Consider the following 19,306-nt stretch of genomic DNA (forward strand, 5'->3'; position numbering starts at 1 on the left):
TCTTTAAACAAAATATTGATAATGGTGAATAGCACTGGGAAAATACCAGCTAAGACTAAGTTCCTCAAAGGTCTCCAATGAGAACTGACCCCCTCAGGATGAAAAATACACTTTATTTTCATTTAGATGTTGATATATTATGTCTAACCTGAGGTCCTTCTCCCAAAGGCAATTATTATCCAATGATCAAATAATGAAGCAGATTAAGAAGTGTGGGTTCATTTGCATGTGTATGCAAGTGTGTGTATACACCATGTTGGGTATATGCTGTAACTGGAACACACACACATGCACTTGCATACATCTTACAAAGCATATAAAAAGAACAGTGACCTCCAAGATTAAATTCTTTCAAGGTAATTAATATTAATATGTTAACACTTATTTCCAACTTTATTATATTTTAGGATGCTACATATTTTATGTAAATGCACATATATTAATAGAACTTAGATCAAATGTATTAAATGTTAGATATCCTGAATTTTTAACGTATGACACGGCACTTTTTCATTTCATTATTTATTAAAAGCAATCTATAGTTGCCTTCTTAATATCTTATTGTGTTTATATACCATAGTTTACTTAATCATCACTATCATTGAAAACTTAGAGCATTTTTCAAGTATTTGCCATTATAAATAATACTGCAGTTTAGTACCTTATTATCTTTTTACTCTTGGTTCATTTCTAGTGATAAGATATCATGGGTGGAATTTCCTGAAATGTGGTAAAACTTTTAAAAATTCTTGCCACACGTTCCTGAACTGTTCATGTGTATAATATATATTCTTGTGAACAGTGTAAAATAGTTACCACTTAACCGCATCCTTACCTTTATTTGTTAACATATTTTAACTTTTGTCACTTTGATATGTGAAAAAAAAACTATGCATTTTTCAATTCAGAAATATTTTCATTACTGATTATTGATTTATTTAGCTCATTTGCCCATTTTTAAAAATAAATTCAGGGTTCCATTTATTTTCACAATATTAACCCTCTGTGTTCACATAACAAGCACTTATTGAACATCGATTTTATGCCAAACTTTATGCTAGACACAGGAGACACAATACTGAGTAAAAGACACATTGTTTCTTTTCTCACACAGTTCATAGTCTGTATTTCTCACAGTTTACAGTCTGTTGGGGGCAGGAAGTTAAGCAGTGGATTATAGAAGAAGTACAAGGTGCAGTGGAAACGTAAGTGATTGGTACAGTGCAAAAGGATTAATAGAATAATTGCAAGTGTTCATCCTTACAAAGGCTTGCTTCCTGGCTTGGCCCTTGAATTTCATAAGGGTTCCAACCATGCTCTGATAAGAATGGTTCATTGTACCTAAACTCTCTGCAAAAGTAAAACTGTTTATTATTGCACAGTTGCCTTCCTTCTTGGAGTCTGGGTTTTTGATAGATGCCAGACAGAGGTTGCCAACATGAGCAGCCCCCAGTAAAAACCCCGGCCACTTAATCCTCTCCAGTAGACAGCATTTCACACATGTGTCACAAGCAGTTGCTCAAAGAATTAAACATTTCCTGTGTGATTCTGGAGAAAAGAATCTTGGAGGTTTGCACTTGGATTCCTTCAGATTTCATACCAGGCACCTTTTCCCTATTGTTTGATTTCCCTATTGTTGCTATAATAAACCTTCGACATGAATCTAACTTACCTGGGTCCTGTGGATTTTCCTGGTAAATCATAGAAGGTTAGAGTGGTGTAGGCAGTCCTAGACACAGGTACCTAACCCAAACCTATTCCGTCTGTTTTTGTATTGCTTTGTTATTATTCATTTGAGAGACAGAGAGCTACACTGACAAAAAGAGAGAACTCCCCTCTGATATCTCCCATGTGATGGCAGAAACCCAATCATGGGCCATCACAGCAGCCCCATGGGTTCACATTAACAGAAAGTTAGAGTCACCGATCAAACCAGGTATCAAACCCAGGCTCTCCAATGTGGGATGTGGGCATCTTAAGCACTGGAGCAAATATCCACCCCGACTGCATCTGCATCTTTTGTTGAGGGTATGTAAGGATATACAAGAAACTAACTCAGTAGGGGGTAGTGGGGAAATCAGCGCGCTTTTTTTTGTAAATATTTATTTATTTGAAAGGCAGAGTTACAGAGAGAGATAGAGACTGACAGAGAGACAGAGGCCTTCCATTCACTAGTTCACTCCTCAGATGGCTGCAATGAGTGGAGCTGAGCTGAGCCGAAGCCAGGGGCCAGGAGCTTCTTCCGGGTCTCTCATGTGGATGCAGGGGCCCAAGGACTTGCACCATCCTCTGCTGTTTTCCCAGGCACATTAATAGGGAGCTGGATCTGAAATGGAGCAGCTGGGACTCAAACCAGCGTCCATATGGGATGGCGGTGCTCTAGGCCGGGGCTTTAACCTGCCAAAGCACCAGCCCCGGAAAATCAACCCTTGATCGAACTCTGCTCTGGTCCTTCCTAATAGAGATTAAAAGCACAATCTGAAAGGCTCAGACTATTCAAAGCAACTTAACCATATCACAACAAACCTGGAGAATAGTTTTAGGAAAAAAATTAAAAACTACACAGTGCCTGACATCTAATAAGAAATTAAAGCACTTGTAAACAGCAGGAAAATGTACTCTTAGTGAAAGAGGGGAAAAATTCAAAGCTAGGCAAGGACCTTGAAACAGTTGCTTATTTAATATAGTTAAGAAATTTTTAAATATGAGTATGTTAAGCAGAGACATAAAAACATCAAAAGGTCCCAATCAGACATCTGGAGATGAAAATTAAAGTGTCTGAGATGGAAAATGTACTGGACAGGAAAATAATTACAGATTAGACATTGCAGAAAGGAAGTTAGTTAACTTGAAGACATAGCAGATAGAAGCTAGCCAAAATAAAACAAAGAGAAAGAAACATAGACAAAAATTAAAAAGGATATCAGTGATCTGCAGAAAAATTCAGGTAGCCAAATATATGAGTAGAGAGATCCCAAAAAGGAGAGAATAGAAAAAATGCAGAAGAAAATTTTTGAAAATGCATCAAATGTCACCAGAGAGAAATGTAGGGGAGATATCTAACTCTAAGGAAAAGTTAGGCCAGTGGAAGATAAAAGGTGAAAAGGTGAAAAGGAACCTCTGCACACTGATCTTCCCATTCTCATTCCATTGAACTTTGCTAGAATACAGGTACTCACTGATTTATAATGTGTTGTGTCCTGATAATCCCATCTTAAGTCAAAAATATCTTAAGTCCAAAAGATACTTATCACACTTAGCTCACCCCTCATCACGCTTTAGCAACACAGCACACTGCAGAGAGTCAATTGTGTCCCCTCTGACTGCAAGGCTGCCTGCGAGCTACACTGACTCCTGCCATTCCACCATCAAGAGACAAGATCTTACCACGTGTTGCTCGCCTAGGAAAACATCAGAATTCAAAGTATGGTTTCTGCTACAATGCATATTGCTTTCAAGCTATCATAAAGTCAAAAAATTGTAAGCTGAACTGTCATCTCTCACGAGCTATCTATACCTGTACACTGGACGGGACTTCAAGAGAGAAACCACTAGGGCACGTGAGTAACTGTATGTCTTCGCATCTTGTGAAGCAGTGGATAGCTTGGGTAGGGAAAAACTGGACTCTGAGATTTGTCCAAATGTGGATGGAGTGTCAGTCAGTCAAAAATGTAAGAATGCCAATGCAGGGGTTAAGAATATTTGCAAGACCTTGACCAAGAGAGGCAAATTCCAAGAGAGACAGTGACTGATGAATGAAGTTAAGACAGAAGAAAGGCCGGCACCACGGCTCAATAGGCTAATCCTCTGCCTGCGGCTCCAGCACTCCGGGTTCTAGTCCTGGTTGCTCCTCTTCCAGTCCAGCTCTCTGCTGTGGCCTGGGAAGGCAGTGGAGGATGGCCCAAGTGCTTGGGAGACCTGGATGGGAGACCAGAAGGAAGCACCTGGCTCCTGGCTTCCGATTGGTGCAGCACGCCGGCTGAAGCAGCCATTTAGGGGGTGAACCAATGGAAAAGGAAAACCTTTCTCTCTGTCTCTCTGTGTCTCTCTCACTAACTCTGCCTGTCAAAAACAAAAAGAAAGCCAAGAAGGGAACTTTTCTCTGAAAGGGGGAGAGAACTTCAACTTGACTTATGGCCCTTTCTAACTACTGATGGAGTTTGTGGACTCAAAAGGCTGCCAAAGCCTTGACAGCTCATGACAAGAACCTTGGGTGATCATTGACGTCATAAATAAGAGTGTCAATTGTTAAATCAACAACAGGGGGCCGGTGTTGTGACTCACTTAGTTAATCCTCCTCCTGCGGTGCCAGTATCTGCGGTGCCAGAACCTGTACGCCGGGTTCTAGTCCCGGTTGCTCCTCTTCCAGGCCAGCTCTCTGCTGTGGCCCAGGAGGGAGGGAGGATGGCCCAAGTGCTTGGGCCCTGCACCCGCATGGGAGACCAGGAGGAAGCACCTGGCTCCTGGCTTCCGATCGGCGCAATGCCAGCCGTATCAGCCATCTGGGGAGTGAACCAATGGAAGGAAGACCTTTCTGTCTGTCTGTCTCTCTCTCTCTCTCTCATTGTCTATAACTCTACCTGTTAAAATAAAAAAAATCAACACAGGAGTCACTGTGCACTTGTTCCCCATGTAGGACCTCTCTCCTTAATGAGTTGTACTATGAGAATTAATGATAAAGCTTGTCTTCAAACAGTACTTTATGCTTTGTGTGTCTGTGTGGGTGCAAACTGTTGAAATCTTTACTTAATATAGAGTTGCTCTTGTATATATAAAGATAATTAAAATTGAATCTTAATGAAGAATGAGATGGGAGAGGGAGTAGGAAGTGAAATGGGAGTGGGGGTGGGTGGGTGGGTTTGGGGGGAAGAACTGCTATATTCCAAAAGCTATACCTATGAAATTTATATTTATTAAATAAAGACTTTCAAAAAAAAAAAAAAGAAGAAGAAGAAGAAGAAGCAACTCCTGGCTCCTGGCTTCAGATCCACCCAGCTCTGGCTGTTGCGGCCGTTTAGGGTGTGAACTAGCAGATGGAAGACCTTTCTCTCTGTCTCTCCCTCTATTTATAACTCTACCTACCAAATAAACGAATAAATCTTAAAAAAAAAAAAAAAGCAAAACCTAGGAAAATTAGAATCAACTCTTTAGAACATGTTATTGATAGCATCATCTCCTTTTATGTTCTATACCTGAGTTACATGTTCGTTGTTCTGTTAACTGCCTTTCTTCACTAACCTACCTCCCCTATATTATAAATATTTGCACTAGCTTGTGTTCAGAAGGCTAAGTGTATGAGAGTAAACAGAAGGTGAACTGTGTGGGAAAGAGGCCAGGAAAAGGAACACTTGTTGGCAGGGTAGGTTGGAGCAGGTAGAGAAAGCCAAGTCTTAAATGAGCCACTCACCCTGTGGGAGTTTTTAAAGGTTTTCCTTTCCTCATATGTAAATTTAAAACAATACTACTTACCTCATTCAGTCATTTTGAGAACTAAATTAAGTGAATGAAATTAGCTTTGTAATGCTTGACAAATGAAAAGTACTTACATAAACCCACATATATACAAGCTTTTACACCAACTTCTATTAAGAATATCTTTTTTAAGGATTTATTTATTTATTTGAAAGTATAGTTACAGAGAGGCAGAGAGAGAGAGAGAGAGAGAGAGAGAGAGAGAGAGAGAGTCTTCCATCTGCTGGTTCACTCTCCGTTGGCCACAATGGCTGGAGCTTCACCAATCTGAAGCCAAGAGCCAGGAATTTTGTTCAGGTCTCCCACATGGGTTCAGGGGCCCATACACTTGGGCTGTCTTCAGCTGTTTCCCAGGTCATAGCAGAGAGCTGGATTGGAAGTGGAGCAGCCAGGACTCAAACTGGCGCCCATATGGAATATCGGTTTACCTGCTAATGCCATAGCACCAGCCCCTTAATAATAGCTTATATGAATGTTTTTAATTATGATTTTTAAATGGTCATAAGCTGTTATTATATTCCTGAGATAGAAGAATAACTTTTGAGAATAAAATAAGGGAGCTATGCTTTCTGATGGACTATCAAAAGACATGTGTGACTTGAGTTGGAATAAGCTGTGTCATATTTAGCTGTTAAATATTTGAAACTGTTTTATTTGGCAACCCCTTTATGCAAGTAACATAACATAATAAGTTTGAACTTCTCTGCAGAGTTTGGTGTGATAGGTAATTAATTCCTGGAGACTTCCTTCCTGAAGACCTGTGAAAAGGAAAACACTAAAATGTAAATGATGGAGTCTAAAGTAAAAAGTAAAAGGCTGTAGGTTACAGCGTTTGTCCCTAGAGAACATAGAGTGAATAACCAGCAGACCCAAGAATGAACACTACCAAAGCAAAAAGAATGGCAATGGATAGTGGCAGAGGTCTGAGCAGGGAGAAGGGAATACTCATCCTTGAATATTATCTGGGCATTTAGTGTCTCCTCCCTTCGGATACCAAATCCACAAAGCTGAAGTCCCTATCACCTATACAGTACACCTGTATACTTTAAATTATCTCTAGATTGCTTATAACATGTAAATACATTATAAATATTACATAAATCCTGTTACATTGTATATGTAGAGAATAATGACAAGAAAAAAATTCTGTATATGTTTAATATGGATGCATTTTTTGGAAATATTTGCTATCCTTGTTGGGTTAAATTCACAGATGCAGAACTTCTGGGCACAGACAGCCATCTATATATTAAAAGCTATTTCTGACGTTTATTTCCACCTGCTTGGGAGGTTTTGAGTGGAGCACTGAGCCTCAATTTACACCTGCTTGGAAGATCTTAATGGGGATGCTGAGCCCTCAATTTCTCCATCCTAGAAAATGAACTCCTATTTGCTATCTACCTCTAAGGCTTGTAGAATTCTAGTGAAATAAATAAGTTCAGTTGGAACTTTAAATATTCTCTACAAAAAGGAGGATATTGTTTGTTGTGGACGATTTGGCCAGCTGGCCTGTGTTTTTCTGTTACATTTCCTTGGCAGGAGCTACCTTCTATACCTTTTTTGTTTTTTTAATCACTCTGTAAAACATTCTAGTTAACCAGATGGTTTTCTTTACATTGTAAAGTCCATTGTTTGCTCTTAACTAGAGTCATCACCCCCACCCTGAAAGGGAATAAAAACTATAAAATACAAAAGGGAAGCTTCTTTCTCAGGATAGGAAGTCAATTTAACATGAAGTGATCCTCTAACCTGGCACATTTAATTGCAGTACTGAAGACACAGAGATTTGCTTGAAAATAAGCCAAGTACATTTAAAATTCTCATTACCCAGCAATGGGCAGTTCTGGGTTGCATGCATATTAATCAACAGGGACTGCTGGGGATCCAGATGTGCAGGTGTTTTTCCTACATAAATGTGCATGTAAAAATGATTTGCATATTCAATTTCTCATAGCAACTCATTGAATCAGCGACTAGTCAGGTAATTTGCTAGAAATCTCAGCTGAGAATTTTCATTTCTGTAGGCCCGTAGAAAACACAAAAACAGGAAAGCAGCTTCAATGACCAAGCAATCCTCGACTTCTTTGAAAGATGCTACAGTCTGTAATTCTTCAAAAATATTTGTGCCACACAGAATAATAAAATGATCGTAATGTTATGAATATAAATTGTTCCTTTTATTAAAGATTTATTCACTTATTTATTTGAAAGGCAGAGTGACAGAAAGGGAGAGACAGAGAGAGAGATAGATCTTCTATCTGCTGGTTCACTTTCCAAATGGCCCAGTGGCCAGGGCTGGGCCATACCAAAGCCAGGAGCCCAGAGCCTGGGATTCCTTCCTGGACTCCCACATGGGTGGCAAGGGGCCTAAGTACTTGGGCTTTCTTCTGTTGCCTTCCTAGCTGTGTCTGTCAGCAGAAACCTGGATCAGAAGTTCTCTGATTTCGGATGCCAGTGTTGCAAGTGGTGAGTTATTTTGTAGTATAACACTTGCCCCAGAGAATACAAATTAAGGAAAAACTAAACAAATGAGTGTGATGAACTGTGGATAAAATATGCATGTGAAACCAGAGGTTAAAAAAAAAGCAATGATTTTTGACTGAAACAGCTTCAATGAGATATTCTCATTGAAAATGGATAAGCTGAGCAAACGTGCACAAAATTCCTGTTGAAGACCATTTATACTGTATGCCAAGTGTCATTGCATTCAAAAGATGTCAGATTGACCCAGGAGGCTAAGATAGGATAGGTAATGGATTCTTAATCCACTCATTTATTGTTTAGGGCTCTAGAAAATGCTCACCTTCTCTGTTAAGTGTGTGTGTGCTATTTTTTAATTTTCATTTATTTTGCTGGTTTCAAAGATAGAGAAACAGAGAGAGGTATCTTCTATTCTTAATTTCATTTCCAAAATGCTGGAAATAACCATGGCTGAGTCAGGCTGAAGCCAAGTGCTCCCTTCTTTTTTTCTAAATATTTATTATATTTATTTGTAAGACAGAGTTACAGAGAGAGGTAGAGACAGAGAGAGAGGTCTTCCATCCACTGGTTCACTCCCCAGAAGGCCACAATGACTAGAGCTATGCTGATCTGAAGCCAGGAGCCAGGAGCTTCTTTGGAGTCTCCCATGTGGGTGCAGGGGCCCAAGGACTTGGGCCATCTTCTACTGCTTTCCCAGGCCATAGCAGAGAGCTGGATGGGAGTGGAGCAGCTGGGACTAGAACCAGTGGCCATATGGGATGCTGGCGTTTCAGGCCAGGGAGTTAACCCACTGTACCACAGTGCCAGCCCCAAGAGCTCCCATCTTAATCTGGGTTTCTGATGTGGGTGGTAGGAACCCAACCCCTTGAGTTGTCAACTACTGCCTTCCAGGGTTGACATTAGCAGGAAACCTGAATTGAGGGTGGAGCCAGCATTCAAACCCAGATACTTCAATATGGGATGTGTGCATCCAAAGCAGTGTCTTAACCACTAGAGCAAATTCTTGCTCCAAAATCTAAAACTTTTTGAGTGCTGACCTCATGCTCAAAAAGTTTCAGATCTCAAGTTTGAAATTGCTGGATTAGGGATGCCAGTCTATCAAGTACATGCAAAAATTTCCAAATCTGAAAAACATCAAATTCTGAAGTTTTCTGATCCCAAGCATTTTGGGTAAGCATTACTGAAACTGTACAGGTGTTGTGCTATTGTCCAACTCTGTCATGAAGAAATCTGCCAAGACTTTTCTTGTCCCTTACACTAGATATAATATGTCACCTATGTTGTATTTACATTAAGGGCAGAGTACTATTTTCACCAGTTTCTCACAGCAAGGGAAGCAGCAATACTCATATGACCTCAGAGTTTCATGTAAGGCAAGTATGATGAAGACTGAGATAATACTTAGAGCTTTTTACTTCATATCACACTCTTTCAGCTGCCTGAGAAAAAAATCATCATATTAAAGATGCACTTGTTTCTACACAATCAGGTTAAAATCCTACATTTGTCCTAAAGTGCTATTCATTACACCCATGGAGTTAATCCTGAAATAGCATTTGTGTAGCTTTGCGTTGGCACTCTTTTGTATCAGTGAGCCCCTTATGATGTCTTGAATTGTCTTTTGAAATTGTGATTATGATATGGTATCATTGCAGCAAATAAATATGCAAAATTAACAACTTTGAATGCTAAGAAGTAAATGAGATGAAAACGTGTTAGTGAAGCGAACTGCACCCTGTTAACTGATGTCATCCTCAGGTCCCCAGGTTTCATAGCACCTGTGCAGTGAGGTTTAGTCACAGTCCTGTAGCATCCACATCCTACATTTCAAAGTGATCAAATGTATTTAAGCATGATACATGTTTGCTTATTATTTTATTATTTGTGCTGTTATTTTTGTTCACAAAATAACTAAACTGCTAACAAGACCCACACTAGACCACCTAGATGGACCCCACAAACCTCTCTTGGAGAAATTTTACTCCAAGCAACTTAGACACTTTTCCCTTTGGAGTGAAGGGGAAAGATCCAGTCAATAGACCAAGTTACTTCCCCAAGTCCTGCCAGCTCATTAGTTGCTATGGCAACTAATAGCTCCAGCACTCTCCTCTCCAGACTGCTATGGCATTCACTGTACCCCAGTGACAGCCCCTTGATTGAGCTGTTAGGTTCACCCAGGTTAGTAGTTCTCTACCGAGAGCACACATCAGTGTCACCATAGAAGGCTGGCTGGGAACAGATTCCTGTGCCCCAGGCCTGAGTACCAGTTTCAGTAATTCTGCAGTAAGGTCAAGAGTGTACAGTTCTAGCAAGTTCCCAAATGATCCTGATGCTTCTGGTCCAAGGACCACAGTTTGGGAAACACTATTTTCTTTGTGTTTGATGGAAGTCCTCTAAAACAGCATTTCCCAATTTCTTTTTTTTTTTTTTTTTTTTTTTTTTTTTTTTTTGACAGAGTTAGAGAGACAGAGAGAAAGGTCTTCCTTCCATTGGCTCACCCCCCAAAAAGGCTGTTACAGCCGTCACGCTGCGCCAATCCAAAGCCAGGAGTCAGGTGCTTCCTCCTGGTCTCCCATGCGGGTGCAGGGCCCAAGGACTTGGGCCATCCTCCACTGCCTTCCCGGGCCTCACTGGACTGGAAGAGGAGCAACCGGGACAGAATCCAGCGTCCCAACTGGGGTGCCGGCACTGCAGGCAGAGGATTAGCCTAGTGAGCTGCAGCGCTGGCCAAGCATTTCCCAATTTCTTACATACATACCAATCACTTAGAAATTTTGTTAAAATGCAAATTATGCATTTCTGATGGATGAATCAATAAATAATGTCAAATGTTGTTGGTCTTTTATCCTAGCTTTTTTTCCCCAAAGATTTATTTTATTTATTTGAAAGTCAGAGTTACAGAAAGAGGTGTGTATACGTGGTAGTGGTGGTGGTGGGGGGGGTCTTCCATCTGCTGGTTCATTGCCCAAAAGGCTACAATGGCATGAACTGAGCTGATCCGAATCCAGGAGCCACGAGCTTCTTCCAGATCTCCCTTGTGGGTACAGGGGCCCAAGGACCTGGGCTATCCTCCACTGCTTTCCCAGGCACATTAGCAGGGAACTGGATTGGAAATGAAGCAGCCGGGACTCGAACTGGCACCCATATGGGATACCGGTGTCACAAGCTGGGGCTTTATCCTGCTGCATCACAGTGCTGGCCTCTCATCATAGCTTAGAGGAAACCTCCAAAATTCTCTGCTGTCAACTAAACACCCAGGGGAAAAAAAAACTAGAAACACACAGTTCAAGTAAGAAAATTACACAATTCCCCAATATAGCATCATTGTCAAGAGGATGCACTTGAATATGAAACAATCCTAAGCAATTTTAGTAGGTAAGATGTGTCTCTCATTTCCAGTTCTGCTATGTCATTTCACTGCTTCTGGCAAAGGGTCTCTAAGGTGCACTTGTTGGGTGTCTTTCTCACTCTGTCTCCTTTCTTTTGAGTAGGACAGCATTGTTAGATGTCTCCCAGAGGCTTCTGTGAAGGGACAGTACACAGGACTAAATTGCCTGTCTGTGACCAACAGTTTCATCTGCCTCATTGATCTACCTGTTAAGCTCAGCAGTCCACAGCTGAACAAGCAAGCAAACCACGTGGGTGGGGATGATACACTTACAGTTTTTGACCCAGCCTTAGAATAAAGATTCTGCATTTAATATTTCACCCTGTGATTCAATAATTACAGGCCCTTTCCCTCTCTCTTACCACTCACCAGTCACAGTTTTGATGTTGATTTAGAGGCATCCTTCGTTTTCCATTCTAAAACACTGAGACTTCTGCCTCTTGCAGATTAAATTAGATGAGATGGTTTTGCCATAGTATAGTCCTTCCTATTCATTTATTTATGGTTTCAGCAACATTAAGGGTCATTTATCCAGCATTTAACCAGCTGTACTTACTATGTAGCATTCTTACAGAGATATTTACTCTGTGTCTTGCCCACTGTAAGACTGAGAACCCAGTGCAGTATGAGTCTGCCTTCATAGAGAGTTACATTAGTTTTGGGGGCTGGGAAGGAAGAGAAGGGGCTCGGGCTTGGAAACAGTATCAGTGCATTTCCCAACCTGCCCTCTTGTGGAAAGTACATAGAGATCATGGGGAAGAAGGGTCCATCACAGACTGAGTCAGGAAAAGATTAAGGTAGCAACCTCCAAGTTGCTTTATCTTTGGGGTATAGGGCATAGGGTATCAAAGGTTCTTAGGTGGTGTGGGTGACTCAGTGTGAATTAACTTTAGAAACATTTCTCATGTATAAAATGAAGATAAAAAATATTTCTAAATTCTTTTGTGTGCATACCATAACATAACATTATGTGTAAATGCCAGGAAGATGAGCTGCTATCATTTTATTCTTTTGCAGTTACCCTATTCTAGCGCTTCCTGAATGGATACATATTTTGCAGGGATGAGGTCATAAGGACCTACCCACCTCCTTGGCAGCACACCGAGGCATTGAGAAGCATGTAATAAATGATTGTGTCTCTCCATCTGTCTGTTGCTTTCTTGGTGGCTTCCCAGCCTCTCCTTATCTCCCCATATCTAAAGGGGGAATCCTCCAGGACCCAAACATTGGATCTCTTCTTTTCCCCATCTATACCTCCCATCTTTGTGATTGCATTCATTTTCATAATTTGAAATGCCACCTGTATTCTGATGATTCTCACATGCTTATCTCCAATACTCTGTCTTATCTGTTCCTCCTCTGGACATCTCCACCTAGATGTCTAATTATCCAAAACCGTGCTCTTAACCATTTTCCCAAAGCCCACTTCTCGTGTAGCCTACCTCTTTTCAAAGAAATTCCTCTTTTCTATGACTGTTTGCTTGTTATTTTTAGTGATGCTAGTGGTTTACTTGGTCAGTGTATTATTCTGGCTTCATATATGCCATCGTGCTTGGGATAGTCCTAGTTTGTTGTCTCATTCTCAATAATCAGAGACTTCTCATTCTTTATGAGATGTCCAATTGGATGGTAAGTTACATATATAATTTGGCTAAGATTTGACTTTTGTCCTTTGTGACAGTTTTCTGTACAGTTTTGAAAAATCTTTCTGTTCCACCCTTTTATTGTTTATGGGATTTTAAATTTTATTGCTAAATTTATATACAGTAAAATTTACTCTTTTTGGAGTATAATCTGAGTTTAGACGAATGCATCAATTCATACAGCCACTGCCACAATCAAGATATCTGACCCTCTGGCACTAAATCTATCCCTATAGTTTTGCCTTTTTCAGAATGTCATGAGTTTTCAAAAAGTTTATGAAAAAGGTGTATTATGAAAAGCTATGCCTAGCTTTCAAAACATTTTGTGCCAATATAAACTTATCCTTTAAATTCCATTTTTCCACAAACTTTTTAAAGTTCTGTCATGGGTAGAGTTTGTCTGTTTTCTTTCATGTAACATAATGCATTTAAGGTGCATCAAGGGGCCAGAGCTGTGGCACAGCGGGTTAAAGCCTTGACCTGTAGCACTTGCATCTCATGTGAGTGCCAGTTTGAGTCTTGGCTGCTCCACTTCTGATCCAGCTCTGTGCTAATGTGCCTGGGAAAGCAGCAGAGAATGGCCCAGGTCCTTGGGCCCCTGCACCTATGAGGGAGACCGGGAAGAAGCTCATGGCTCCTAGCTTCGGATCAGCTCAGCTCTGGCTGTTGCAGCCATTTGGAGAGCGAACCAGCGGATGGAAGACTTCTCTCTCTGTCTCTACTTCTCCTTGCAACTCTTTCAAATAAATAAAATAAATCTTTAAAAATATTAAATAAGAAAAAAGATACATCCAATTGCTGTGATTATCAATATTTTTCCTTTTTATTCCTGAGTAGTATTCCATTATATGAATGAACCTTGGGTCATCTCTTCACCCCCTGAAGACATTTGAATTCTTTCCAATTTTTGATGATTATGAATAGAGCTACTATGAGTGTCCATGAACAGGTTTTTGTATGAACTTGTTTATACTTCTCCTGGGTAAACAGCTAAGGAGTAGAATCATTGGTTGTTTGGTAGAAGTGAACATTTAACTTTTAAGAAACTCTCAGTCTGCTTTTCAAAGTGTGCTATTTTACAATTCCAGAAATAGGTGAGTTCTAATCGCCCTATATCCTGGCCTACATTCAATGTTCTCGATTCTGTTGCTGTGTTTGGTGCTGTCTTGTTGTTGTTAGTTTGGCCATTCTAATAGATGTGTAGAGGTATCTCATTGTGGTTTTAGTTTGCATTTCCTGGAGGACAAATGCTAGTAAGCATCCTGTCATGTTCTGTTTGCCATCTTTTATCTTCAATGGTGAAGTGTCTGTTCAAATCTTTTGCTCATTTTAAGCTTGTTTTCTTATTGTTGAGTTTTGAAATTTCTTTATTTTAGTTACAAGCCCTTTATTGGATACATGATTTGCAAATATTTTCTCTCAGTCTGTGGCTTGCTTTTTTACTTTCTTTACAGTGTCTTTCCCAGAGCACTTTTTTATTTTGGCAAAAGCTGTTGAAATGCCTTTACAGTTTTTTCAAAAAGTGCCTCAGCAATCCATGTGGGTCTGTTTCTGGACTCTCCTTTCTGCTCTATTGATTTATGCTGCTGGAGATCTTAATTGGACTGTGAAAGTTGCAATTACCATCTTTCACTTATTAACTCAGAATTTTATATTTTTCAAGATAGATTAAATTTCCTTCATTCAGAGGTGATCCACAAAGGTAAATTATTGTATTTTTGGAGAATTGAAACTCATCCAATATCATTTAACTTACCTAAGATTTAAATGAAACCTCAATAAATGTACCCTTTAATGAAGTTGATGACATTCACATATACCACAGCATTTCCCAAAATTTTTTACAGATCCTCATTGAGGTGCACTACTGAAAAACAAGCAAAAACATTTTCATCATCAAAACTATTTTAGAAACCCTGCTTGGTCCTGTCTGTCTTCCTGGTAATTAATCATGTGTTAACAAAGATGGCTGCTCCCAGGTTTTGGCTTCACACAGGAAAGAATTCAGAGGAGAGACAGGCAATGATGGTAGGCAAGGTGGCAAAGCTTAATGAAGAGAAATAGACGTTAAAACCACGTGGGTTTCTCAGGGAAGAGCTGAGCACCCGGTCCATTTTGGACAGGAGTTTTCATGTGCATGAGTGTGGTTCTCCATTTCTCCTCCCCAGTCTCCCTCTTTTGGGAAATTGTCGGTGGGGGTGTTCTAGATGTAGAGCTCCAGAAAGTCCTTTCAGGCTGTTTGTCAGTGCGGTGTTCTCAGACCTAGTAGCCCTCTAGGTGCAGGACAGGGGAATTTGCCTGAGCTGCCGCTCGGCAGAGGCTGAAGCCCATCCACCAGGCTATAGAATAAGAGCACTGACTTCAGGAGGACTTGCTCCTCTGCTTTCAGGGCTTGTTTCCTTGTTCCATTGCACAAAAATTCATTTTTCTTTAAAAATTCCCATTTTTCCTTAAAAATCCCCATGTGCCTCAGCCCCTCTGACACACATAGGCTGATGTCTGTCTAGCTAACTAATACTTGTACATGTCACAGGATCTTTGCAGTCTTCAGTGAAGGGAAATTTTAACTTGTTTAGCCCAGAATGCCCCAAATATTAATTTTATTTTCCATCAGCTCATATTAACATTGTCTAGAAGACTGTTTTGGTACTATTCACATATTAGTGGTATGTGTCCTCTCAAAGGAGAATCTTCATTCTATTTTTACACTTTTCTTTTTTAATAGTTTATGAGTTCTCTCTGTAGTTGCTTCTTTTCTACTGACTATTACCATTTTATACTTCTTTGCAGTTGAAGCTTAAAATTATTGATCACATAGAAGGTTGGAAAACTTACAATCAAAAGATTTTAGCAAAGATTTGAAGATTATTTACCAACTGAAAATTACAATGAATGATTTAGAGCTCTGGGCTTATTTATTGGGAATCCTTTCAGCTGAAATACTATCATTTCAATTCCAAGGCAACTCTGATATGTCAGGTATACCTCTTGGCTCACATAAAGGTCCAGTGAAATGTTATCTGCTCCAAATAATTTCAGAACTAATCTCAATACAATTTAGGTGCATAGTATGCTCATATCACACTTCTGAATTCAACATAGTTTTTTTTGATATTTAACAATGGGAAGCTATGAAATTATTGTGAAATACTTAATATATGGTGATTTCCCTATATCAGTGCATCTCTATTACTTGAAAATGTCATCATGTTCACGTAAATGTCAATGCTTTGAATATGTGAACACATTTTAGAAGCTGTTGATAGTGTAGACATATTTAACTGACCTAACTCTGTATACAAGTAGGTAAGATTTTAAAGCATTCTGAAGTTTTCTTTGGATTTAGAGTATTCAGAAACAGATTTTTATTTTTATGCCAACACAATGATAGACATAAAATGAAGTAATTAAAATACTAAAATACATTTAAGTTTGTTTTAAATAGCTTGCTTTTTTCATCATTCTCAACTATTCACATTTATGTTTTGTTTTCTTTGTCCTATCAACTTTCATTTCTTTTTATTTATTTTTTATTTATTTATTTTTTGACAGGCAGAGTTAGACAGAGAGAGAGAGACAGAGAGAAATGTCTTCCTTCCATTGGTTCACCCCCAATTTGGCCGCTACAGCAGGCGCACTGCACCGATCTGAAGCCAGGAGCCAGGTGCAGGGCCCAAGGACTTAGGGCCATCCTCCACTGCCTTCCTGGGCCACAGCAGAGAGCTGGACTGGAATAGGAACAACCGGGACAGAATCCAGCGCCCTGACCAGGACTAGAACCCGGGGTACCGGCGTTGCAGGCAGAGGGTTAGCCTAGTGAGCCACAGAGCCGGCTTCAACATTCATTTCTATTTCCCCCTCTTTCTGTTCCTTTTTAATCATTCTGTTATTATAGACCATTATAAACAAAAGCCTAGAATATAATTTAACTATGCCAGGATAAATAAACAGAGATCCACCATCCACTGGTTCTTTCCCCCAAATGCCCTCAACAGTCAGGGCTGGGCCAGGCTAAAGCCAAGAGGTTGGAATTCAATTCACATTACCTATGGTAGGGGTGGAGGTGGGGGTGTGGAGGGAACAGGGGCTCAAGCACTGGAGTCCTCATCTGCTGCCTCCCAGCGTGTGCATTAGCAGGAAGTGCATCAAAAGCAGAGGAGCCGGGACTCAAACCAGGCACTCAGATATGGGATGAAGGCAGCCCTAGCTATGTCTCAGTCACTGTCCAAATGCCTGCAACTTGACACACTTTATAAAAAACATTTCTGTTGGCTCTTCTTCCCATAGTATGATTTCATGTTCTCTGTACTACAAGGTCATCAGCATGTCATGTGAAAAAATATAAGAAATTAATGTTTTTTAGTGGGTGTATTGTAACATATACACATTGAATTATACAGTTCATTGATAAAATATACTACTCTACAAGTTAACATTTAATTTTTAAAGGATATATGAAACTAACTTTAAGGAATTTTACTACAAAAAGTTTTGGTATGTACTGAAACTGTGCATATTATGTGTTTTCAACAAGAAGACATTGATTTACAAAATACTAAATTTCTGAATTGACTGCAAATATAGATATATTTTCAATCAATATATTTGAAAAATCAAAATCTTAGCAATATGATAAGAATTGTGCTTATCTCAAATTCCATTCTATTCTCAGCACATTTGGTTAGGCACTGATTCCAAGTTTACAACGTCATGGTTACCTCCTGGGGGAATCATCTCAGGTTATTTCAGTCTGTGGGATGCAAGAGGGACCTTGTTGTAAGAACACGTGGCCTATGCAGCCCTCTGCCTCATAGGCACCTTTCTCACTCAGCTTCTGCTTGTTTGTCTGATGTTAACTTGGTTTTTCCAACCAAAGTCCTTTTAAAATAATTTTTTTTTCATTATAGCAATGACCACACCCAGCTGACATGAGTTAATGTGTAATCAACGGTCAGCTGAGCTTTCCCTTCATAAGCTAATGACAGAGCTTCCAGTTGTACAGGGAGGCTAGAGCAAGCCTCAGAGGATAATTACCCTAAGATGAGGTATAGACACTGTGTGGCCTCTGATCTCAGACTGCATGGGTTTTTCCTGTTATATGAGCAAGTTACTTAAGCTCTTTTTTTTTTTTTTAAGATTTATTTATTTTATTTGAAAGTCAGAGTTACACAGAGAGAGGACAGGCGGGGCGGGGGTGGGGGGCTTCCATCCAATGGTTCATTTTCCAGTTGGCTGCAACAGCCGGAGCTGCACTGAAACTAAGCCAGGAGCCAGGAGCTTCCCTCGTGGGTGCAGGGGCCCAAAGACTTGGGCCACCTTGTACTGCTTTCCCAGGCCATAGCAGAGAGTTGAATCGAAAGTGGAGCAGCTGGGTCTCGAACCAGTGCCCATATGGGATGCCCGCGCTTCAGGCCAGGGTGTTAACCCACTGCGCCATAGCACCGGCCCCCTTAAGCTCTTTCTACCTTAGTTTTCTACATGATTAATAGAAGACAGTAATAGTAATTATATACTTAATTAAATAAATTTATTCATATAAAGTACTTGACATAAAGTAAGTACTCAATAAATGTTAGCTAGTGCTGCTAGTTAGAGCTGTGGTAGTTTCCTAAGTTAATTTATGGTATCTACAGAACTAAGGGAAAAATTTTAAATTTGTCTGCTTCGTGGACACACACACTTTTAGAAGCAGTGTGTTTTGTTTTTCCAAAGAAACCAACTGCTAAGGATTTTCCACTCTATCATTTAATGGCAGACATTCCTTCTTTATTTACTGGATAGCTACCGGCATGGTAAATGTGAAGAGAAAACCTCAGACTTAAGCCATACCATGGCATATGAAGGCCTTGCCTGATCTGACTCCCCTGACTTGTTTTCTCAGCTTCATGTCAGGAGACCCCTCTGCCTAAGCCCCTACCTCTAATACTTACTATGCATCACTAACCTTCTTTCACATCATAGGATACCATGAGATTGTTACAGCTGCCGAACATCTGCAGTTTCTGCCTAATGTGGCTCTCTTCAGTCACTAGAATGGCTTACCTGTTAAGATTCCCCATCAGAGAGGTCTCCTTTGTTGGTACTACTCTTATTTGGTATAGGGAGGGAGAGACAGAGAGATCCCATCCAGTGGCTCACTGCAAATGCCCCCAATGGCTAGGGCTTGGCCAGGGCTAAACCCAGAAGCTGGGAACTCTGTCTAGGTTTCTATGGGTGGCAGAGACCCAACTATGAGAGCCATCACTTTTGCCTCTAAGAATCTGTATTAGCAAGAAGCTAGAGATAAAAGCCATAGGTGGATATCAAATATGATAAGAAATTT

This window comes from Oryctolagus cuniculus, chromosome 10, assembly GCF_964237555.1.
Source record: "Oryctolagus cuniculus chromosome 10, mOryCun1.1, whole genome shotgun sequence".
In the NCBI taxonomy this organism is placed as follows: domain Eukaryota; kingdom Metazoa; phylum Chordata; class Mammalia; order Lagomorpha; family Leporidae; genus Oryctolagus; species Oryctolagus cuniculus.